At 43.8% G+C, this 26,220-nt stretch overlaps 1 protein-coding gene across 3 annotated transcripts in view; it reads right to left on the bottom strand.

Moving 5' to 3' along the window:
• Marchf8 (membrane associated ring-CH-type finger 8) overlaps positions 1–26,220 on the bottom strand; it is a 141,602-nt gene that overhangs the window by 96,238 nt on the left and 19,144 nt on the right. The window contains exon 1 of one of the 3 annotated variants that reach the window (XM_045137182.1): positions 16,830–16,954. The exons of 1 other annotated variant lie outside the window; for it this stretch is intronic. The gene's annotated coding sequence lies outside the window, so the exon portion shown is untranslated. Of the gene's footprint in view, positions 1–16,829; positions 16,955–26,220 lie in introns of those variants that run through there. One more of the 3 variants, XM_045137180.1, reaches the window with a different exon arrangement.

Raw genomic sequence — 26,220 nt, 5'->3', positions numbered from 1 at the left:
AGTATTTGATGAATTTACCAATTACCCTCTTGATTCCAATTTCACTTTAAACTCCTTCCCTTTTGAAACCTTCTAGAACTGTCCACTGTTGTCCATTACTTGGCCTTTTGTTGGAGTTCTGGGATGTAAACTACCTACCTCTTCTCCATTGCCAACCTCTTTCAACACACTCCTGTTTGTAAGTCAGTTTCCATTCCCTGCCTGCTGTTGCTTTCTAGCCTTCAGAATTCTGTTGCCCTTGTTTATTGTCTCATAACTTCTTTCATGTAATTTTATATGTTTTAAAATCTCTTTAACCACATATCTGACATTTAGGACAGGAGCAAAAGTACATAATGCTTAATTTATCATTTCTTGAAAAAGTCCCATGTTGGATTTTTAATTCTGAATTAACCACTAGCAATGATGTAGATGAGGACTGTCATATTTCACGAACTAGATACTACTCCTCTGAAATCAGCACATTGAAGTGAGTTGGTAAATTCATCAAGAAATGGTTAGCAAGATCCAAGACCAACAATTCTAGCCAGTGACACGTCTCTAGGTCCAATAATCCTAACCAGCAACAAGTCTCTGCAGTTCCAATTCTTATCCTCCAGCTAGGCTACTCACAGTCCTGGAAAACTTCATCTATGATTGGCAGCTCTCCTTGGCAGCCATCTCAAGATCCCAGCATCTACACTGGGTCCCCACTGCAACCACAGTACATCCTCATGGCTCCATCAGGTCTCCATGCAGGCATCCAGCAAACCTGCTTCACACTACCTATGGCCATTTCCAAATTACAAGACCATATTACAAACTCAATGACCCTCTCCTGCATTTCTTATACTCCACAATACCTGGCAGGGTGCCAATTTGTTAACCCAGGGGGGAATAAAGCTGACTTTGAAGAACAGGACACTCCTTGAGCACTCAGGCCCCTTCAAATGAGTCTATATTCTTCCTGTTGTCCCAGTGCAGGTCAGCTGGCCCAATCTCAAAGGTTGTAATCTCTCATATAATTGCAGCTGAACAGGCAGCAGTTTCGGCCTAAAGATTTCTTTCTGTGCCATATCCCTCTGCATACACCAGTCCATTTCTATACAATGAAACCCTGAACAACTTCTCAGGACACAGCCATAACAGCAAGCCTCTCACACAAACTACTTCTAGGCCAGTCCAGGCACAGCTCTTTCTCAGCCTCATAAGCCAAACCTCACAGTCCATAGTTCCCATGGCATTCAGGTCTTTCAATTCTAACCAGAATAGTCCTTCAAGCTGTACTTATAGCACTGCATGGTGTCTCTTAGGCCAAGGTTTCAAATCCTTCCACATTTCTCTTGAAAATCAGCTCCAAAAAGCCAAATCCACACAGTCAGGTGTCTAGCAGCAATCCTACTCCTCGGTACCACTTTACTGTTGCAATCAGGTTTGCATTGCTAATAGAAATCACCCAACCAAGAGCAGCTTGTGGGAAAAAGAGATTTATTTTGGCCTACAGGCTAGAGGGGGAAGCTCCAGATGGCAGGGGAAAATAACAGCATGAGCAGAGGGTGGACATCATCCCCTGGCTAATATAAAGGTAGACAATAGCAACAGAAGTGTGTGCGAAACTGACTTGGGGAAATTGGCTAAAATACCCATAAGCCCACCCCCAATAATACACTGCCTCCAGGAGGTGTTAATCCCCAAATCTCCATGAACAGGGAACCTAGCATTCAGAACACCTAAGTTTATGGAGAACACCTGAATCAAACCACCAAACATGCCCTAAAAGCTGAGGGAATATTGGTAAAGAAGGTGATTGAAAGATTTTAAGAGTCACAAGGGGGCTAAAGAGATGGCTTAGTGGTTAAGACACTTGCCTGAAAAGCCTAAGGACCCAGGTTTGACTCCCCAGAACCCACATAAGCCAGATGCACAAGGTCAGGCATACACACAAGGTAGCACACACATCTGGAGTTCAACTGCAGTAGCTAGAGGTGCTGGCACACCAATTCTCTCTCCTCTCACTCTCATAAAAAAAGAGTCACAGGGTGGGAAGTATTCTCTGAGGCATTGTCCTTACCACAGGAACTGACTGGTACAACCACAACTACATAGGGATTACCAGCTCCCCACGGAAGAGAGCCCTCGGGGAATACAGTCAGAGGAGAGAGGCATAAAAGGATAACCTGATGGGAATATAACCAATTTGTAATATGTGCATATTTTAAAGTCCCCAGGAAATTTTAAAATAAGAGAGAGCCAGGCATGTAGCACACACTTTCAATCCCAGCATTCAGGAGGCAGAGGTAGGAGGATCACCATAAATTCAAGGCTGCCCTCAGACTACATAGTGAACTCCAGGTCAGCCTGGCCTAGAATGAAACCCTACCTCAATCCCCTCCCCCCAAATTTTTTACTTAAAAGAGAATGTTTATATGTGTAGTGAACAACCTTGGAAAAAGTAAAGTCTCCTTCCAGAACAAAAATTAGCCCAATACAATAAAAAGCCAGTTCAACATAATATAGGCAATGCTTCTCTCTAGTAACAAAAAAAAAAAAAAAAAAAAGGTTGTATCTCCTTGCTCACTAAGCCAGGGAATACAACATGGATGTACTAAGGACTAGAACTCTGCTAAGTGGTTAATATCATTCACCACAAAAGTGCCCCATACTTCCTGGCAGAATCCATATTCAAATGGCTTCTATTTGAAGTCTTATGGACTATCACAGATTAAGTCTGTAAAAAAAAGCTCTCACAAAAATTTACTATTACTCTATTATTATAGAGAAGTCTCTATGAAAAAGAGCATAAAAATAAACTACACATACTATCTTTACCCTTACTTCAGAAATATAATTACCAAACACAGAATATTATTAAATAAAAAAAGAACCTCTAAATGAGCAAACAGGCTGGGAAGATTGCTCAGTGGTTAAAGGTACTTGCTTGCAAAGCCTGATGGCCCAGGTTCAATTCTCCAGTACCCACATAAAGACAGGTGTACAAAGTGGTTCATGCATCTGGAGTTTGTTTGCGGTAGCAGGAGGCCTGGGCATACCCACACACACTCTCTTTCTATCTGAGCTTTCTCTCTCTCTCTCTCATTCAAATAATTAAATAAAAATTATTTCTTAAGGAGGGAAATAAAGACTACTAAAGAGGTAAAAAGACCTGAGGAATAAACTGGCATAACCACACATATGACTATTTGAATCCTAAAAAACAGAATAGAACAGATGTGTTACATGCGAAGAGAAATTCACTGAGGGGCTGGAGAGATGGCTCAGTAGCTAAAGACATTTGCTTGCAAAGCCTGATGACTCAGGTTCAATTTCCCAGTATCCACATAAAGGCAGATGCATAAAGTGATGCCTGCATCTGGAGTTCGTTTACAGTGACAAGAAGCAATTGTGCACCCATTCTCATTCAGTCTTATTCTTATTCTCATTCTCTCTCTCTCATTCTCAAATAACTAAAAATAGTTTTAAAGGCTGAGCATTTTCCTAAACAGATACAAGACTTGAATCTAGAATCATGAATCACAATATACACTGAGCAGTATAAATAAAAAAAACTATACACCTAAACAAACTGTAGTATATTTCTAAATGAACCTAAAGAAAAATTCAAACATCAAAATGTTTTAAGGTGATTCCTATAACTAGCAGGAACATCACATGTTTATTAAAGCCCATCATGCTCCACAGCAGACCCTGTCTCTGGAGAAGCAGCAGAGGGGTGTCCATACTGTGAGCACCTGGCACTGAATACACTGAGGAAATGACTGCTGGTTGCAGCATAAAGACTGGTCATGGAAAGGAGAAAGTTTCTTTATTGAACTTCAGCTAGGAGCATAGACATCAAATTCTTCAAGTATGAATTGTGGAGTTATAAATCAATCTTATAATTTTTGCAGATCACCTTCTTTAAAATAATCCATGTTAATATGAAAATGGTTAAGTGAAGATATGGAAAATTCAGTATTCAGTTATTAAAAGAGACTAAAGTGTGGGGCTGGAAAGATGGCTCAGTAGTTAAAGACACTTGCAAAGCCTGCCAGCCAGGGCTCAGTACCCAAGGCGTTCAGATAAGCTGGGGCAAAACAAAAGTGGTGCAAGCACATGGTGTTCATCTGGATGCCAAGAAGCCCTAGTGTGCTGCCCCACACAAACACACACACACAAATAATTTTTTTATGTTTTAAAGATATTTAAAAAGTGAAATATGTTACAAAAAAGGTTGAGAATAAAGTTTTCAGAAAGAGATATTCAGATGATCTTAACTAAGTGAAAAACATTTCACTAAAACCCAGCCTGTAAGTACTAAAAGTGAGTAGTGGTGAAAACAAAAACAGGGAGTGCACACACCTGACCCCAACTCCAGCTTATCCCTTCTGTCTCACTTGCCCACCCCTCCCCACAGGTTGCCACCCTCCAAATGCACAGCTACCACTCCTCATGATGGCGTCCTTCCCACCTTCCATCCTCGCTCCCTCGGCACGCAGGGCACAGACCGTCCCCCGTTGCGCTCACTTGCTGCTTCACACTTGTAAGTATGTCCACTTTATCTCTTGCATGGAAATGAAACTGACTCCAGCAACTGACGTTGCCTCCAACTGAAACCTGAATTAGACGTGGCAGTACATCAAGTGGTAGTTTCACTTTCCCCAGAATTTTCTTTCCTAACTCAAATTCCCAAGGCAGGCCTGAGAAAGGACACAGACAGCACATACCTGATTCTACTCTGTGCCAGGACCACGAGAGTGTCTGCTCACTGTCCTGTCAAAAGGCATTTATTTTTAAGTCTAATCACCAGCTACCACTCCAAAACACACCCATGTGCGTGTGGGGAGCTCAGCCATAGCGCGGCCACACCTGACTTGCTCTGCGCTACTCCCCACTGATTCCCCTTCCACCTGTAAATGCTCCACCTCATTAGCTGAGCACAGCACAGTCAAGGGAGAAGAGGATGTGCACAAGGCTGGGAACACACACACACACACACACACAGAGAGAGAGAGGGGGGGGGGGGACCAGACAAGGAATAGGATTGCCTTAACCTGGCAGACAGCCAGCTGAAAGGTGTCTACAGTCAGGAACAGTTCTCAACACAGGTGATCTTTCAGCCCAGGGACTGACTGTGGACAGTGTTTCAGAACATTCTGGCTGCATTAAGTAGGGGGCCCATGACGCTACTAACATCCTAAGAGGCTCAGGGTGACTCCACACACAACAAAGAATTATCTTGAATGCTCAGGAACTCCGCCATAAATGGGTGTGTCCACTAGTTCAATTGCATTCCATTCCAATTCAGCAAGAATAAGACACCATGGGTGCAGGAGAGCTATGGTAATATAGGAATTGTGAACATGAACACACACACACACACACACACACACACACACACACACACACACCCTCAGTCAGACGCTACAATAAGTGAGAAAACTGTTCCTTTCAGGACCAAAATTCTACCACAGACATGGGAAATGAGAACATATGGTTTGAGAAAAGTTGTAAGTATGCCTTTTCTACCCAAGGGCTCACTTCCCTACATATCTCATATTTCTTCCAAGACCGCTCAAGACAGCAATTGTAAGAAGATAGTACTATCAAAATTGGCCAGACTGGTAAACACCTCCTGAGGAGCTGGCAACACACCCACAGAGATGACGGATTTAGCTGTGCTGCCCCGGGACCTGAGAGCCCAAACTCACAGTGCACAGCCTCCTGCAAGAGGCAAGTGCCAAGCTGTTCAGGAAGAGAAGAATGATGGTGCTTTCCAGCGTGAATCATCACGAGCTACGGGACGAAGAGGAGCACCACTGTGACAGCTGAGAACAAGCTGCGCTGAGCCTGCACGTCAACAGGAAAAAGCACTGCACATACAGACGTAGTTAATATGGCTTCTCCCGGTTATAATTCAGTTAAAGTCATGACCACTAAATTATACCACAATAAGGTTTTTCTATTTTAATAGCTTTGTAAAACTATTTGTGTGTGTGTGTGTGTGCACGCGCGCGCACACACACTCCAATGTATATGCATGCATGTGCAGGCTAGAGAAAAACCTTGGGTGGCATTCCTTAGGAATGTTGCCTATCTTTCATTGAGACATTGACCTAGAGCTCACCAATTAAGCCAGACGGGCTGACCACCAAGCCCCAGAGATCCATGGGTCTCTGGCCTCTCCAGTGCTGAGATCACAAACTCGCCACAGTGTTTAGCTTTTACATGGGATTTCTTTTACATGGTTTCTGGAGATGGAACTCAGGGTCCCATGCTTGCATGGCAAGACTTCACCAACTGGGCCATCTCCACAGCCCCTAATTTAACAACTGCACTGTGCTATGATTTCCTCTGATGAAGGCCATCTGAGGAAGTCATCCAGTACCATCACTGGCTGAGGCTTAAACAACTCTGACCTATATCCCAAGCATCTTTTCCCTGTCTAATCTTGACCTTTTTCCTTTCAGTGTAGGCAGCATATGCCACTTAAGGCCACCCATGTCAACAATGAACATAAGTACCCATTGGACATGTGTCCATTACAAGCATGATGGCACAAACATATAATCTCGGATGTCAGGAGACCGAGGCGGGCAGACGGTTTTAAAGATGGAAAAGAAAGAAAAAAGGAGATGGAGGAAGGGAGGGAAGGAGAGAAGAAGGAAAGACCAAACTAGGGGCTAAAGATATAACACAGTTGGCTGAGTGCTTGCCTGGATAGCATGAGGCCCTAGAGTGGATCCTTAGCACCACCCAAAAGAAGGGATAAAGCAGAAATGTGCCCCCCCCTTTGAATGACAAAGCCAGTCTGAACATAGGAAACAAGCCAGCTGCTCTCAGAGTGTCAATGCCTGAAGTTTCAGATCACCTGGTCCTCCTGAGTCTAAGCCTTTTCTTCAGTGGGTTGTGAAATGTCCTTCTTGTCAACAATGGTGTCATAGCTAGCTCTTTGGGTTGTAAGAATCAGTGGTAGAATAATCCAGAATGGAAGAAGTCGGACAAATTTTGGCGATCAGTCAGTTCACACCCAATCTCGCTTTATAAGTGAGTAAAGAAGACAGAGAGGGAAGAAAATCTCCCTGCCAAAGGCCAGGAGACGACTCAGGAAACTCAAAGATGAAACTCAGGATTCCTGCTCTTGCCCTCAGATTCATACCAAGCCGGACAGTAAGATGCTATGCAACAGAACTGCAATTTTTATAGTTTTATAATGAAACACAAAAATGTTTTTAGTTTAATAAAATTTTTAACCCTATTTTATGAGAAATCATATTTTTTATAATTACACTTGATTACAATCAAATATCTAAGCCAAATGTAAACAGAAGGTATGTGCTACGCATTTGTTAGTATCTGGTCTACAATAAGTCATTTAATTTTCACAACCCCCCCTCGTGAAATAGTATTAATAGTTATAATCTCCCACTACACTGGTAAAGAATCCCGCGTCTAGAGGCTGAGGAGATGGCTCAGTGCTTGTCATGCAAATGCGAGGACCTGAGTTTGGATTTTCAGCACTCATACAACCCCAAAACTGCAGAGACAGCTCAATGAGATCCCTAAGGCTTGCTGGCCAGTTAGTCTGGCAGAACTGATGAGTTCTAGGTTCAGTGAGAGACCTTGTCTCAAAAAATAAGGTGGGACTCCCTCCAAGGCTCAGTGAGCACTAAAGAGAGGCAGAAAGAACAAAGGGGAGAGAAGAAAGACGGGGGCGGGGGAAGAGCTACGGAATGCTGTCTGGACGTGGAGAGGCCTTTGCATTCAGGACGTCACAGTCATGTGCACAGTATGTGCCAAGTACCTGCACATTAGCATTCCATCATGGATGGTGGAGGAGGCCAGGGCCTCCACCCCTTCATGAGGAGCTATTGTTATTAATGGTTGCTAGGAGAGTGGAAGAAGATACGTTCTGCAAGTAGTGGAGCCACTCTGGTAAAACCCAAACTGACAAGGTGGGTCAGTGGGAAAGGTTGGCAGATAGACAAAAAGAAGGCAATAGGAAGAGATTATTATCAAAATACAGTGTACAGTGTGTATGTATGTATGTATGTATAAGTATGTATGTATAAAACTGTCAAGTAAAATTTAAGACAGAGTAGAAGAAACATAAATAAAATCTGAAAAGTAATTGTAAAAAATACCATGGATAGCAACTAAGGAAGATACCTAATGTTGACATCTGGCTTCCACATGCATACACACACACACACACACACACACACACACACACGCACACACACCTATATGCAAACATGCAGACACACCACAGACATACATATGAAAAAATGAAAAAAAAAACATGTCCATGGTCATATGGCAAAATAGCAAACAATGACACTAATCCCAGAACCTATATCTTTAATAAACCCATATTCCACATAGAACATTCCTAAAATGATCACACATGAATTTGCAAACTTAAAAACTTCTAGTAATTCTTTAAAATGTTTGTGCTTGGACAGAATCACATGGATACAAAAGTTGTACTTCCTGGAAATGTACATAAGATGTTTTACGGTTTGCACATGTAGAAGTCAAAGGGTAATCTCAGGGTGTCAGTCTCTCTTGCTATTTTTTTGAGATAGGGTCCCTGTGACTGCAGCCTTGCCTCAGGAAAGGTTATATCTGGCCTGCAAGCTCTGAGATTCTGCTGGCTCCACCATCCACTGCCACAGGCACAATGGGATTACAGACATGGCACCTGTACCTCTCTGAGTCCAGCTTTGTCAGTCAGTGCTGGTGACTGAACTCTTGTCAGCGGGCCTGTGCAGCAAACGCCCTTAACCACTGAGCCATCTCCCCAGCCCCTACTTAAATTTTTTTTTAACAAATCAGGATAAAATTTAAAGGTTTACAGTAAGCAGCCATCTGGAATAAAATGCAAGCTTATTTTAACTTGAAAACTAAGGTATATTAAAGCACCAATTTCTGTATTGACTACCCTGATGATAACCACTTACAAGAAACCAATCATTCAGAAAGTCACAGGGAGCTCATACAAGGCGTGAAGCATTGGGCGAAACCCCAGCTAAGCAGAACTTCAGACACTCAATTGTGCCCCAGCGGCTCATCCAAGTCAAACATCCTGTACTCTGACCTGAAGGCCACGCCTGAATGGAAATCTGGACTGCAAAGAAGAAGTGGAGTCAATGCTATGTGCTCAGTACAGACAGCTTCTTGTTGCTCAGCAGCCAAGACCACAGCTTCAGCCACCTTTACACATAGGTCACTGGGACTGAGTCCGAGTCAGTACCTTCTAGGGACAGTGATGTCAGCCCCGTTCTCATCTGGCCTTGAACGCCACTCAGCATCCGATGAGACCCTCCAGCTTGCTCTCCCTCTATCTTGGCACAGCTACAACTTCTGCTGGACTTTGCATTACAGAAACATTCTGTTGTAGCTGTGGTTGTTACTAGCCACACACAGTATGACACTACTTTTCAAAAAGTTAGGTGCAGGAAGAGAGCCAGTTCCCAGATAGTTAATCCATCTAGTGCTCAGCAGCAAATAACCTGATGTGATGCTCACACAAGTGCAATAGTGGCACACAGCCATGGTGGGTAATCAACTACTCTTGGACTGGCTAAGAGATCTGCTCAGTGGAAAGGAACCCATATATGGAACTAGGGAACAAGTCAGAATCATATCCAGGTAATGATTTTGCTTTCAAGTATCAAGCCCCCACTAATCTTGAGTTATAAGAGGGTCTATACCCATTAAATGAAATTCTCTCTAAATTAATAATAGTTATCCCATTTAACCAATGCTGACTTCATTCTCCATTGGAGAATCTGCTCCTCTTTTTCAGATTGGAGCTGGACCTGAGGACATAAAAGACCCAGTACACTCCACCCGGGACCCAACTGAAACCACAGAGGAATTGGGGAAACGAGAAAGAGCGCTGCTTTCTTAACGAATCTGATATCAGCACAAAGGTGAAGGAGGTAGACATTGAGGACACTCAACACCTACCAAAGCAGAGATCCAGAGGCTCCTAACAGCCATCACTGAAGTAGACTTAAAACATGACCAACATGGATCAGGGAATTTTGCAGAAGAGGGGGTGGAAAGATTGTCAGAGCCACAGGTTGGGACATTTTGCACAGACATTGCCTCTCCCCCATAACTGACTGCTGCCCCGATAATGCATGACCCACAATCCCCATAGGGATAACCTGCATCCCCAATGAGGAAGGCCCCTTTGGAAAAGAGACAGGGAGGAGGGAAACGATGGTACCAACATGTTGTTTACATACTAAGTATGTCCATATCTAATAAAAATAAATTTTAAAAATTAGGTGCATACAAATGATCTTGTTCTAATTCAGCAGATCTGAGATGAGGCCTACAATTCTGCATTTCTCACCAGCACTGGGAAGACAACGTGTGGTTGATTTGTGGGGTACACTTTAAATAACCAAGACTCTAATCTACCAGGACTAATCCACGTGAAAACACTCAATTCTCTGGGAGAAAAAAAAAAACTCTCTGACTGGTCCAAAGAAAAGGCTTCCCCCACACTAACATGAAGCAGGGAGATAATTCCCAACTGAAAGATGCTCTTCTTCATTTCTCTAAAGAGCCAAATTTGCCAGGATACAAATTCTGAACATACAAACTACTTCTACTTAAGCACAAAACTTCGCTTAAAGCAGGGTGGTGGAAGGAGGAACGGCCTCTCCAGAAGAGTGCAAAGACTGACAAGATTGCAACACGTGTGACAGGACCCTGGACAGAAATTAAACATTTACATATGAAAAATCACACAGGTTAAAAAATGAGTAATTTAACTTAAAATGATATGAAATGTAATCGAAGAGTATACTGTAACTCTTCAGGTGCCTACAGTTTAAGTAGTCACTGGTTTAAACATTAATTACTGGTTGGACTAGAACCACAGTTTGAGAGTGGAGCAAAGGCAAATGACAAGTTTGAAACGGCCACTTCCTGAAGCAGCAAAGTAAGTGTAATAGCAGTAGAAATAAACTTAGAAATAGCAACCTAACTGTATTAAGAAGCAAGCAGAGTATGCCTGGTTTTTGTTTTTTTTTTTAAACGTAAGCCTTTTAATTTTCTTTTTTTATGTGAAAGAAAGAGAGAGAGAATGGGTATGCCAGGGCGTCCAGCCACTGCAATCAAACTCCAACCACGTGCACCATCTTGTGCGTGTGTGCAACCTTGCTCTCTTAAATCGCCTTGTGTGTCTGGCTTATCTGGGACTTGCAGAGTCAAACATGGGTCCTTAGGCTTCACAAGGAAGCACCTTCACCGATAAGCCATTTCTCCAGCCCAACTTCACTATTTTTTTTTCTTTTCTTTTCTTTTGGTTTTTTGAGGTAGGGGGTTGCTCTAACTTAGGCTGACCTGGAATTCACTATGTAGTCTCAGGCTGGCCTCGAACTCACAGCAATCCTCCTACCTCTGCCTCCTAAGTGCTGAGATTAAAGGTGTGCACCACCACACCCAGAAAATTCACTATTAAAATGCACACACACATATATATATACACACATATATTTATTTATTTGCAAGCACAGAGAGATTGAATGAAGAAAGACAGACAAGAGAATGGGCATGCCAGGCCTCCAGCCACTGCAAACGAACTTCAGAAGCATGCACCACTTTGTGTATCTGGCTAAGTTCACATTATTATTATTATTATTATTATTATTATTATTATTATTAAGAGGGAGAGAAAAAGAGAATTAGCGTGCCAGGGCCTCAGCCACTGAAATCCAACTCCAGATGCTTGTGCCACCTAGAGGACATGTGCAACCTTGCACTTGCCTCACCTTTGTGCGTCTGGCTTACAGGGCATCTGGAGAGCTGAACATGGGTCCTTAGGCTTCGCAGGCAATCTTCTTAACCACTAAGCCACCTCTCCCCCCACCCTTTTTAAGTTGAGTTCACTAATTTAAAAGAAAAAAAAGTTCTAAGTATGATTTCATCCAAAATTTAAATGTTACTTTTAAATAAAGAAAATTTAAAAGACTGGTATTAGTGTTATAGGCAAGTCACTAGGGACAGTACACTTACACGAAGATTAAACCAATATAAGACAACCAATTGGCATTACCCAACAGAAAGCCCTTCAGACCAAACAAGTCCATCATTAGGACTCCATAATAATAATGCCCCCCCCCAAATGTTTAAAGACACCTATGCCAGACTGGTCACTGCAGCACTGTTATAAAAGTGAAAACTCAGAACACACTATACACCAACCAGTAAAGGGAGCAAACAATGAGTTATGAATTTAAGTATCCATAAAGTCTTCATCCAGTAATTTGGTTGTTTGTTTTGAGATAGGTTTTCACTGCATAACCAGGCTGGCCTTGACTTCAGAATCCTCCTGCCTCAGCCTCTCCAGTGATGGGATTACAGGTACATACATTCACTTCATCCCACAAATAGTTGCTCACTAAGCACTAGATATATAGTAGTAAGCAAAACTCAGCCTGCAAAGGAAGACTATATAAAAAGGGAAATGGAAGACTGCTATATAACTCAGTAGAGAAGAATGCTTGTCTTCAATTCCCATCACTGCATAAACCAGGCATGGTAGTACACATGTCATATCACTTCAGAGGTACAGGCAGGACAATCAGAAGTCCAAAGTCATCCTTGGATACCTAGAAACTTTTAGGCTGGCCTGAGCTACATGAGACCCTGTCTCATAAATAAATAAACAGAAATGTAAACCTATGTATATACTGAGCTGAGTGGAAAATCACATTTCAAAATAATATACAGTATAACTTTATATTAAGGGACCTTTATGCATTTCAGCGCTGGAATTTTCTTCTAACAATTACCATTACTGTGTAGTTTTCTTTAGGCAGGGCCTCACTATATTTTCAGACTCATTATTTTTTCCATGAGTCTCCAAGTCATGAGTTCAAGTCAACCTCCTGCCTAGCCTCCAGAGTAGTGGGGTTAAAAAGTACACACCACCACACCCAGCCTTCTATGTAATTCTTTTAATGATAATAAAGACATTTGCTTGTGGACTACATAAAAGCAGAAACTAAAAAACTGCAGAAGAGCAGGGAGAGGGGATCTTAAAGTAAAAGAGGAAATTTCTAACATGGCATAAAGTTACAATGCAATGTGTTGATGTGTGTGTGTGTGTATGTATATGCATGTGCATATAAAAGAAAGTTTTATTAGCTTTAAGAGGATTCTTAAATGTCTATATAATTCTTAGAAAAATACATACAATATTTATAAATTTCCAAAGCCTCAATTTGGGTCTCAACCCTCATATTGTGTGAACAGAAAAAGCAAGCAAAGGCTAGGCATCTAGCCCAGCAGCAGAATACAGATTATCACTCGATGAACACAGAAAAGAATGGGATCCCAGAAGGGGACCAAGGGCATCATAAGATTGCTTCTAACTGGTGGCTACAGGGTAACAGCATTTAAATTCTACAAACTTTAAAAATATTACAATGTCTACTCAACATTTAAAAGACAGAAACAACTAGATGATTAAACTTACACATAAGCAACATTTTTCCTTTGCTAACACATGTTCATTGAAAAAAAGCAATGCACACATGTTAAGTACAATCAGTTAATCATACAATATGCAACCTTCTGCGCCTATCTTTTTCACTCAGAATAATGTTTTCAAGGTTTATCCACATTGAAGCATCACTCAGAACATCATTCATTTTTTATGACTAAATAATATTACACTGTATGGGCTGATCACATTTTATTTAACCGTTCATAGAACATTTGAGTTGCTCCTATGTCTGAGCTACTGTAAGCACTGTACACATGTGTCAGGTTTGCTGTGGCTATACTAAATTTCTCTTAGGCATATCCTTAGGTAGAAATGCTATGTCATGAGCTACCCCCGTATATTTAGCCACTTCAGGAACTGCCAGATTGTTTTTCAAGGCAGCTGCACCATTGTTGTACCTTCTCACCCACCAGTAATGTCTGGAGATTCCGATTTCTCCACAGCTTCGCCAACACTTGTCATACCTGTCTTTTTATTGCAGTCATCCCAGTGGGTGTGATGTGGTATGTCACCAGAAATATCTGGGGAGGCTGGGATTGAACCCAAGGCTTTGTGCACGCTAGGCAAGCTAAACTTTTGAGTTATATCTTCATCCTTCATTTTGATTTGCATTTCCCTTTAGCGTTTTCTCAAGTTGTTTACTGACCATCTGCATGTCTTGTCTAAAGAAATATCTACTGAAATCCTTAATCCATATTTAAGTTGAGCTTTTTTGCTTTATATTGCTAAGGTTGGTGCATTAGTGACAGAACTGGTCAGCCTGTGGTACTTACTATCATATTGTTGAGGTAGAGAGTTCTTTAGGCATTCTGATACTGGGCCTTCATTATATTAATGATTGTCACATACTGAACACTGGTGAGCATTTAGACTGAAGAACAATTGGAGCTCTTTCTACATCACTACTCATAGAAGAAAAGCAAAACAGTCCAACAACATGGGGAAATAATTTGGTAATAGTAAAATTACCAATGTGTGCTGAGCAGGGTGGCATATACATGTTAAACCAGCACTGGGGAAGCTGAGGTAAGAGAATAGTAAACCTTAGGCTGGGAAGATGGCATAGCAGTTAAAGGTGTTTGCTTGCAAAGCCCGCTGGCACGGGTTCAAGTTCCCAGGGCCCATGTAAAGCAAGATGCACAAAGTGGCATATATGTCTAGAGGTTTTTTAATTTTGTTTTGTTTTGTTTTGTTGCAGTGGTAGGAGGCCCTGGCATGCCCACAGTCTCTCTCTAACAAAAAATAAATTTAAAAGAAAGAGAGAGAAAGAATAGTGAGTTTGAGGCTAGTCTAGGCTACATAGCAAGACCTTGTCTCAAAAACAAGGCAGTTGAGCAGGTATGGTGGCATATGCCTTTAATCCCAGCGCTTGGGAGGCAGAGGTAGGAGGACTGCCATGAGTTCAAGGCCACCCTGAGACTACAGAGTGAATTCCAGATCAGCCTGAGCTAGAGTGAAACCCTACCTTGAAAAACCAAAACAAAATAAAAGGAGGGGGGCTGGAGAGATGGCTGAGCGGTTAAGCGCTTGCCTGTGGAGCCTAAGGACCCCGGTTCGAGGTTTGATTCCCCAGGACCCACGTTAGCCAGATGCACAAGGGAGTGCATGCATCTGGAGTTCATTTGCAGTGGCTGTAGGCCCTGGCGCGCCCATTCTCTCTCTCTCTCTCTCTCTCTCTCTCTGCCTCTTTCTCTCTCTGTCACTCTCAAATAAATTAAAATGAATAAAAAATTTAAAATAAATAAATAAAATAAAAAGGGAGGAGGTTGGGGGGTCTGGAGAGATGGCTTAGCAGTTAAGGCACTTGCCTGCGAAGCCTAAGGACCCAAGTTCAATTCCCCAGTACCCATGTAAACCAGATGCACAAGGGGGCTCATGCATCTGGAGTTTGTTTGCAGTGGCTAGAGGCTCTGGGACACCCATTCTTTCTCCCTCCCTCCCTCTATAACACACACACACACACACTCTCTCTCTCTCTCTCTCTAAATAAATATATATATATATATATATATATATTTTTTTTTTTTTTAAAGTGGGAGGGTCAGAGTAAGGTGCAGCTCAGTGGCAGAGCACTTCCTAGTATATAAGACAAAGTATATGAGTCAAAACATGGAGCAGTAGTCAATCAAACTTCCTCACTTTGGAGCAAAGACTAAGAACCCAAGAAAGAAAGTAGCTTGCCTCAGCTTAAACCAAAGGCCAAGGAGTGAATTTCTAGCTTTATGCAGGTACTGGGGAACTGAACCTGGACTGACAGGCTTGTAAGCAAGTGCCTTTAACCACTGAGCCACCTCTCCAGGCCTCTGATTCTTTCTAAGACAAAGTCTCACGTAGCCAGGCTGGCCTGGAACTCCCTACATGGCTAAGAATGGCCTTGAACTCCGGATTCCCCACTTCCCAAGCGCTAGGATTACAGACATATGCCACCACCAACAGACTTCATTCTTTTAACATCAAGCTTCAAGTTTCAACACAGCTCTTACTAACTCCAAGTTCCAGAAACAGCAAACTAAGAAACTATACATCGCTCTCAATTAAAAACTTCCTGATAATTGCATTTGCCTGTGACCTACCGCTTCTCTGTATTGATTCACTCTATTAAACCAGGCAGGTTTTGTCATCCTAAACTCATTCTCTCAAAATTCAAATTTCTCTTCCTTCAGAGTTCAAGATTTTGTAAAAGAGCACGTCCACTTTATTTCACGACTCTAGTGATTGTAGCTCATGCATTACTGCTGCTTCCATGTTTTTTACAGGCTCATAGCCTGTAATTGTCCTCACATAAATCTTCTGCTCACATTCTGTACCTGTTAGGTATGGCGCCTCTCTAGCATCAACAGATTTTGACATCCCACGGGATAGGGATGGAAAAGGAAAGACCTTTATTAGAAATGGTGGGCACTTACTCCGGGACCCAACTCATATACCAAACATTGCATAAATTCACCTTCAGATCTCATCAAATTAAAAAGAAAAAAAAAAATTCACCTCAATTCTCGTAATAGGCTTCCCAGTCTATGACAGTGGGAATCTTTAAGGGGTAGAGACAATGAGTCAGGGGAAAAAAAGGTCTTATGTTCTTTTTAATGGGTTTCCAAATAAGAGGGGTTTTGTTGTTGTTGTTTTTAAGGAAGTTCTGTTGCATGAAACGAACATGGGAAAACAAGAGCAAAACCCTAATTGATGACTCTCCCTAACAAGTTCTCTATTAAAAACCTGACTGCGATGAGCGAGAACCTAAACCCTCCCGATTAAAAAAAAAAAAAAAATAGGCGAAGGCAAGCACAAAAGTTGGCGAGGAAAATGCAAAAGGACCTACCTAAGCTTTCCCTCTGGCAGCTTCAAGGTAGGGACAGGGCATCTCTAAAGGTGGGACGTCCTCGCCGAGCGGGAGGAGAGCGCACCCTCCCACGTCCCGGACGTGCAAACGCGCCGGGGCAGGGCGAGCAAGGGCTGCGCGGCCCGCGGCCACCGCGGGGCCGGACGACGGCCGCCCGGGACGCGAGCACGCGGCGAAGGGCCCGGGCGGCGGCGAGCGCGGAGCGGCGCAGGGCCCGAGCCCCGGCCCACCTGTCGCCGACCTCACCCGCCGGCCACACCCCCTGCCCGGCCCCGGGCAGGCTCGGCTGGTCCTGGGCCGCGGCCGCGGCTGCTCGACGCGGGACCCGAGGGCGCGGCAGGTAGCTCAGGTGGGCGCCGAGCTGCCCGCGCGGCCCCCGCGGCCCGCCCCGACCATAACCCGAGCGGCGCGCGCGCAGCAGCAGCAGCAGCAGCAGCAGCAGCAGCAGCAGCAGCAGGGCCGCCCGCCCGTCGGCCAACGCGGCGCGCCCGTCAACACCCAGCCTCCGCCGGGACCGCCGGCCCGTCACGTGACGCGCGCGTCACGTGCCCGCCCGGGGCGCAGGCTGAGGCGTTGCCCGGGCGACCAGCGGCGGCGCGTGGGGGGGGGAGGGAGGGACGGACGGCTGGGCGCTCGGGCGGGCGGTGCAGGCGCTGGCAAGCGCGGCCGGGCGGCGGCAGGTGAGGAAGCCTCCCCGGCCCTGGCATCAATCGTCGGAGCCTGGCCGCGTGCACTATTAGTGTTTGACAAAAAGGGAGTGCCTTCCATCATCATCATGTACTCACGGGAAATTAAAAACTTATTTTTATGTATTTATTGAGAAACAGAGAGAGAAAGAGAAAATGGGCGCATCAAGGCCTCCAGCCGCTGCCCACGAATTCCGGGTGTGTGCACCACCATGGGCATCCGGCTTACGTGGGTCCTGCGGAGTTGAGCCTGGGTTCTTTGGCTTTGCAGGCAAGTGCCTTAGCCTCTAAGCCAAGATCTTCCCAACCGCTTACAAGACATTAAAAAAAAAAAAAAAAAGGAAACTCCTTTTTTATCCCAAGCTAGCAAATAATGGAAATAGGAACAGGGAAATAACTGAGATAAAGACTTTGTTTGCCTTAAGGAACAGAGTTTTGTTGGCTATCCTCCTTAAGCCGCAGGACACCGGTAATATATATTAATTTTATGAGGTTTGGTCTTTGTATAAGTAAATATTTGATTCAGCTCTTGTCCACAAACTTTCCTGATTATACCTCGGGACTGGCTTTTAGTGATGTTTTTTCCCCTAGTATGTGGGTTGAACCCAGAGACTCTCACAGAAGCTAGGTAAAGCGCTCTTACCACTGAATTACATCCCCAGCTTTTTAGTGATGATTAGTTCTACCAACTCCCATTTTCCTAAATCACACTTAATAGGAGGGAAGGTTTCCACCACTGCCTATTTTATTTATCCATCACGAGTTACATGCATGGCTAGTAAAGAACATTACTTTTTTAAGATTCATGAGTGAATTGTAAGCAAAGCACCACAAATATTCTATAATTTTTCCATTTTCTACAAGAGATCGGGATTTTCTATTTCTTCCCTGAAATTGCTATCACTTTGGGTACTTGGCTGCCTAACTGAAGGACAAAGTGTCAGGATCAGCATGCTCCAGATCCGTACAGCAGATCCAAAATAACTTCATTTCTCTAAGTCACCTTGAATGTAACATTACAGTAAAAAAAAAAAAAAAAAAAAAAAATGTAATGGGGAATTTCCTCCAGGTCTTTTGCTATGGAAAAATAAGTTATCATAAACAGCTGCAACGACCTGGGAGACTTTCCACTGCTTCCAGCAACAGGTGTTCTGTGACGGTAAGACCAATCTGTATGATTAGTATAATACATGCTTACACACAGTGTGCCTGATGGTTAAAAACATGTTGGTTAACTGACTAATGGACATGCAATCCTGCCATCCAGCTATAGGAGGTGACACAGCCTTCATCATTCCAGAGGCATCTGTGACTTTGGTTGAATTGTTAGGCAACAGTCATCTTCTACATTTTGCAAATGCTGAAAGTCACTGGCTGACCTAGGACATTAATTACATAATTGCACACCAGGGCACAATACAGATAAGGAGACTACTATAAAGGGAAAACTTGGAAGTCAGAGATAGGAAGAGAGCTACAAGAGAAGAGCCCTGAATTCCAAGTGAAGGACATGTTTCAGAAGAGAAGGCCCTCTGTGTGCTGTTTGCAGCTGACAGATTGGGTAAGGTGAGAACTGACCTTTGGATTTGGCCTTACAGGGATCACTGAGAAAGCTCAGCAATTAAGATACAGAAGTGGGGGCTGGGTGAGGTGGCACATGCCTTTAATCCCAGCACTCAGGAGGCAGAAGTAGGAGGATTGCTGTGAGTTCAAGGCCACCCTGAGATTACATAGTGAATTCCAGGTTAGCCTGGGCTAGAATGAGACCCTATCGCAAAAAAAAAAAAAAAAAAAAAGGCAGGTATGGGAAGAAAATCCATGGATAGATTGGAGGCTTACCGTTAGATAGGGTGAACAAGAAAATGGAATAGGTGATCTAAAATAAAAATATTCATTTGGTTTAGACTGAGATGTAGCACTAAGTCCAAGAGAATGAAACACAGTAAAACTTTCGATAGGGACAGGAACACAAAACTGTAGTCCCAGGTACACCAGGGGCTGAGGCCTGGGATCATCAGATTTTATAGGCCAGAAAAAGATGGTATAACATAGCAAGACCCTATAGCAAATAATAAGTAATAAAAACATTAAAGACCAAGGCTTGAGAGATGGTTTAGCACGTAAGGCACTTGCCTATGAAACCTAAGGACCCAGTTTTAATTCCCTAATAACCACATAAGCCAGATACGCAAGATGGTGCATGCATCATTTGCAGTGCCTGGATGACCTGGTGCACCCATTCTTTCTTTCTCTGTCTCTGTCTATCTCATAAATAAAAATAAAATATTAGAAAAAAAATCAAAGGCCAATTAGGACCTTCAAACTGAATTTAGTGAACTGTAGTCTTCTGACAGTGACACAGGTTATAGGCAGCTGAGTAGATTTGTTATTAGAATTGAGCTAATGGGGTGGGTGAGATCAGGCCTTGCCTGAGAATGCTCAGCTCTTGCCTTCGATTTAAGCCCAAACTTCACATCAGGATCCCAGAGACAGGCTGAGAAGGTCACTGGACCTCTTTATTTTTCTTCCCGATACGGTCATATTGAATAAACGAATTTTTGTTCTGTTTTTCGCTTACTTGTTTGATTGGCCAATTGAGAATGGGTAGCTGGACCTGGTTTGTGAAGGGTTGTTAGGGCTTAGGCTCTCCACATAAAAACTCTGATTACACTTTTATAAATGAAAGAATTTAAAAGTTGACTTAGAATGAGGCAGGGATAGCCAAGCCACCTGGGACATTACTCCTTGACATCTCCTTTCCCAGTAGAGTCATGGTGCTCAGGCACATCCTGGTACAAGGGAAGATAAGACGGGACAGTGTCCACCAGTGTTGAGCATGTGCACGGCAAGCCAATCTGCTCCTGCAGTGACCTGTCAGGGAAAACCCCTATTTACCAGCTTGTGTATTCATGATGGCGCCTCCATACACTTAAAATTATGAGATATGGGATGGAGAGATGGCTCAGTGAGTAAAGGCACTTACTTACAAAGCCTGATGGCCTGGGTTTGATTCCCCATTACTCACATAAAGCCAGATGTACAAAGTGGCTCATGAATCTGGAGTTTGTTTGCAGTAGCAAGAGGCCCCTGATGCAACCATTCTCATTTCCATTCTCACTCTCTCTCTTTTTTCTCTCTCCCCTTGCAATTAAACACGAAAAAATATTTTTAATTATGAGATGTAGATCCCACACATAAACTATATAACAACCCATCTGTCAATCGGGATAAATGAGCTGCCTCATTCCTCCCCTGGGATAAGTGCCTTCCTATGCCCAGACTCATAAAAAGAACTCTTGGTCCAGATATTTGCTCCAACTTGTTCCCACATTGTGGCCTGTATTCTATGTGTTGGGTTTTTTTTTTTTAATTCTATGCTTTTAATCACTTTTAATCCATACTTTCACATTTACTACCTTGTCCAATTCCTTGCTAAAGACACCAAGAACATTGCATTGCATCTCAGGATACTCTGAGCTCCCCTCTGGTGACATACTAGGAGAGCTAAAAGAGACATATACACTGTCCTTCTGATTGCGTTTTCTCCTTCACTTTGCCTTCTTAGCAGCTTGGATGGACAGATAGGAGCCACTAGTATGCAGCTGCCATGTGAAGGCTCCCTTGACAGGATAAGCAGACTGTAGAAGAGGGCAGTGTGGGCTCTGCTCCTGGAGAGGCTCCCTTGTCCTACTGGAGCTCATGCTGGGTCAAAACCATGCACATCGGTGGCTGCCAGGCACGGTCCATGTTTAATGATCACCATGGCGATGGCCATGTGGACCGATCTTTATAGCATATGGTGAAGTTTGCACGGCCTGCCCATCAACTCAGTGCTTGTGCCTCTCTCCCTACGCTGTGTGTCTTATGCTTCCCATTTTCCCTGTCGCCTGTGGTAGCGCCTTCTAAGGAATGGCACACTGACAGGCAAGGTGGGCCCAAGGGGACATTGTCAGGAGGAGGAAGGAGGACTGCAACCCAGCAACTGTCACTGAAGAGCAAGATGTACAGGGTCACCTGGCAGGTATGAGGCTGTGAGGAGGCAAAAGGTGAGTCATGTGAGGGCAGCAGGCACCCTGAGATTGGCTGCCACTGTCACAGGGGCAACACTTTTGCCAGCCATGGTTTCTCCTCAGTCTCCACAGGGAGACCTACAACTGATACCAGTCTGTACCACAGTAGGTACAGGGCAACTCTTCCCTCCCCAGGGCCGTGTTGATGTTGCCCTCGGTAAATGAAGCCACCTCTCGGAAGAAACACACTGAGTTGCCCAATTTTCCAGAGACAAAAATAAATAAATAAATAAGTAAAAGTCATTTTAAATTCAAACTGTTAATACTTTCTTAGAACTTTTCTGTGGTGGTTGATTGTAAAATATCCCCCATAGCCTCGTGTGTTTTGAATACTTGGTCTCCAGCTGGTGGCAATTTGAGAGAGTTGTAGAGCCTATGGGAGGTGAAGCCTTTCTGGAGGAGGTTTGTCACTGGGGGCAGACCTTGAGGTTTATGAGTTCACCCCACCCCCTTCCCCCGTCCCCAGAATAGCTAGCTCACCCTGGCCGCTTCCTCCCGGCTGACATGATGAGACTTGACACCCCAGCTGCCTGCTTGGCCATGCCTTCCCTGCCTTGATGAACCTTCCTCTTGAAACCGTAAACGGAAATAAACCTTTCCCTTCCATAAGCTGCTTCTAACCAGGTAATTTGCCCCAGCAACAAGAAGGTAACTGCTACCAGGGCTGGAGAGATGGCTCAGCAGTTAAAGCGCTTGCCTACAAAGTCTAGGGATGCAGGTTTTATTCCCCAGTATCCACATAAGCCAGATGCACAAGGTGGCACATGTGTCTGTTCTCTCTCTGCCTTTCTCTCTCAAATAAGTAAAATATTTTTTTAAAAGAAGGTAACTGCTAAAATAATAATAATAATAATAATAATAAAAAGAAGGTAACTGCTACCAAAAATTGATACCAGGAAGTGGTGCCATTGCTGCATTAAAAAAGACCATGTGGTTTCTAGTCTATTGGAACAGATTTTCCAGAAGAATACAGAAAGGATTTGGAGCTTTGGACTACAGAAGCTTTGCAGTACCGTAAGCAGAGCTTGATGGGCCATATTCTGGTAAGAGTTTGAAAGATCTAAAGTATAAAGGCAGAGAAAAGTGTGGGTTACAAAGGTTCAGGTAACAAAGGTTTGAGGGAGGACTTTGTTGGGACTGGGCAAGAGGCAGTCTGTGATGTTCCAGTGGAGAGGCTGGCTGCCTTCTGCCATGTCCTGTGCACTCGAGTAAAGTTTGAATTTAGAAAAAAATGGGCTGGTATGTTTGGTAGAAAAAAAAGTATAGAGCAAAAAGACATGAAAGGTATAAAGTTTGATGCAGAGGTAAATCAAAGTCTCAGGCCAGAAACTGAAGAGGATTTAGCTGGAATTAAGAGATTACTAGCATTGAGGATGGGCCAGCTGCTCTGCATTAGCACAATAGAAGGAGTGCTAATTCCTTTGGAAGGAGGAAGCCTTAAAGAAGAACGCAGAGCTTCCTGCTCCTCAAGGTCTGTTTATTTCCCCCATCTGGATTTACAAATTCAGTAGTATAGCCAGCTTAGTACTTGTTTCAGAAGTATGATGGGGCATTGGTCCATCGTATTCCTCCCCATCCTCTAGTTCATGCATTGTTTGACCCCTTCTTCCACAATGTTCCCTGAGCCTTAAAGACAATGAAATAGACATATATGTCTTCAAGGCTTAGGGTGACATAGACATAGTGATTCAGTGCTGAATGCTCAACAGTCACTTATCCTCAGCACTTTGACCAGTTTTGAGTCATCTCAGTAGTCACTGTCATCAGAGGTGAGAGCAGCGCTGATAAATGGTCACAAACGTGGATATTTAGAGGGCAGTTTGGTGAGGAAAACATACCCATTTAGCTAAACAACATTAGTAGCTTCCCCCTCAAGGCATATGAATTTCATAGTCATAGGTTTTGACCAGGTTTTCAGTACCAGGCATTCCCTCCTGGGGAGTGGGCCACCAATCCAATCAGAGATCTGTTGGTTATTCCCATAAGAGAAATGCCACTGTTACACCAGTAGCCGCGTCTTGACTGGCTGGTTGGTTGTGTAGCTTGCAGGTCTACTGCTGGGTAAGATTCTCACTGGCTTTTCTCCTCCAGCAGCTACAATAGTACTTTCCAGCGGTATGATAGCTGGTGAGCAGGCAGGAAGCTTCCAGCTCGGTTCCAACTTGATTTCTCAGTGTCTTACAACTAAAACAAGTACTGTCTTTAGCAATAGGGTCTTACCATTGTTATGCCCAGTTCTCGGCGCCCCCAATGACCACCAAGTAGAACCAAACACATATGCAAAGGCAAGGAGCTTTATTTCAGGCGTAAGCTCGGACTCTTGACTTCACCAACACAGTGGATCTGTACAAGAGCCCTGAATAGCAGGAGGGCAAGGTTTTTATAGGGATTTGAACAAAGAAGTAGGGGGCAGTTACATGATTGGTTGGTTTAAACAGTAACTGTACCTGTATTCTTTTTGATTGGCTGGGCAGAGAGGCAGAAAGGACAAGTCTTGGGCATGCCTGGACATGTCTAGGGGCTGACTCGGGTCCTCTGCCTAAGTAGGAATTTGAAACTTAGACCTAGCCAGGGCAGTGCCTTACTGAAGCCTGTCTAGTTGGCACCAGTCTAGTTTCCGAGTCTTTCAACATCTAGTTCTTGTTGGCAATCAAAAGCATTAGTAATGGACTAGAGAGATTTCTCAGTGGTTAACATACTTGCCTGAAAAACCTAAGGACCCAAGTTTGATTCCCCAGAACCCACTTAAAGCCAGATGCTCAAGGTGGCACATGTGTCTGAAGTTTGTTTGCAGTGGCTAGAGGCCCTGGCACATCCATTCTCTCTATATATCTGCCTCTTTATATCTCTCTCATAAATAAATATAAAATAAATTTTAAATTGTAAAGAAAAATGGTTGGCAATAGTTTGACTTGGTTTTGGAGGCCTTGGGAACCTCACTGAAAGGTATCAGACCGAGGCAATAGAATTTTCCTTCAACAATGTATGGCTTCTGGGTTCAGCAGTACCCACCCCACTGGGTATTTCTGCCCAAACAGTCCCTTTTTAAAATTATATTTTAAAATTAGCTAGCCAATAACTAGGTTTCCATATGGCCTTTTCATAAGAGATGACAGTTTTTCTTGGGTCCTGTTACACAGTAATTAAAACAAGCTCAATCACATCTTTGTGCAAGAGTGCAAAGATAGTACTGAAATCTTGCCTCACCAATTCCACATTGATTTGTTTCTAAGGACAGACCAAATAATCTTTTTCTTTTTAAATTTTTTTTGTTGTTGTTCATTTTTTATTTTATTTATTTGAGAGCGACAGACATAGAGAGAAAGACAGATAGAGGGAGAGAGAGAGAATGGGCGCACCAGGGCTTCCAGCCACTGCAAACGAACTCCAGACGCGTGCGCCCCCTTGTGCATCTGGCTAACATGGGACCTGGGGAACTGAGCCTCGAACCGGGGTCCTTAGGCTTCACAGGCAAGTGCTTAACCACTAAGCCATCTCTCCAGCCCAGGACAGACCAAATAATCTTAAAGTGAGGACTACAACGTTTTCAAGGCTGGATAGATGGCTTAGCAGTTAAGGCGCTTGCTTGTGGAGCCTAAAGACCTAGGTTCAACTCCCCAGAACCCACATAGGCCAGATGCATGCACATGGTGGCACATGTGTCTGGAGTTCATTTGCAGTAGCTAGAGACCCTGGCAAGCCCATTCTCTCTCTAAATACACACACACACACACACACACACACACACACACACACACACACACATATGCTACAATGCTTTCAAATTATTTTAAATTTCATACAAGGTGTGTGACCCACAAGCATTCTGGAGGCACTCAAGGGATTTCTGCAGCAAGGAGCGCAGCACACACTCAGAACATGTTCTTGTGTTAGTTCACCAGGGCAAACATGACAGAGAAGGGGAGATAGCTTCTACCACAGTAACTTGTTTTCCACTGGAGGCCAGATGTTCCAGGTCAAGGTGTGACAAGGCTGCTTTCTTTTGAGCCCCTCTCCTTGACTTGTAAGTGGTGCCTTCTCATTGAGTTTTTCTCTGGCTTTTCCTTGGAGAGCCTGCCCTTCTTATAAGGACACTGGTGTTAGTGGCTAGGGTTAGGATATCAATATTAAGATGAGGGCGGACCACAGCTCACCTCACACAGCTGGTTCTCTGAAGACCCACCAGTCTGTCACGTCACCTTCACACACTTGAGAATCCATTTCTGCCTGGTCCCTCACGCTCTGATGTTGTGTTCCCCATATCTGTCTCTATTTCAGGCTATTGACTGCACATCCCCAGGGAGGAATGACAAAAGACAGTGTGGGCTTGGGAGTGAGCACATGACCTCCTGGAGCTGCACAGTAACAGAGCCCCATGCCCCCACCCTCTCTGAGGGTCCTCAGCATCACAGCCTAGAGGTCCTCCACTCCCTGGATCTGTCTGAAGACAGAGTCTCCTTCTCTCTGTCCCACTCTCCCTGACCAGTTCCTGCAGCAGGGCAAGTGTTTTCCTTGCCATGAGCTGATTCCATAATCAATGTGAGCATCCCTTTCTCTGCAGAGAGCTCAGAACCATGACCACCACTGAGGCACAGAAGGCACTTGAGTTGGTAC

This window comes from Jaculus jaculus, chromosome 18, assembly GCF_020740685.1.
Source record: "Jaculus jaculus isolate mJacJac1 chromosome 18, mJacJac1.mat.Y.cur, whole genome shotgun sequence".
NCBI lineage: Eukaryota > Metazoa > Chordata > Mammalia > Rodentia > Dipodidae > Jaculus > Jaculus jaculus.
This window is presented reverse-complemented; position numbering and strand designations above follow the sequence as displayed.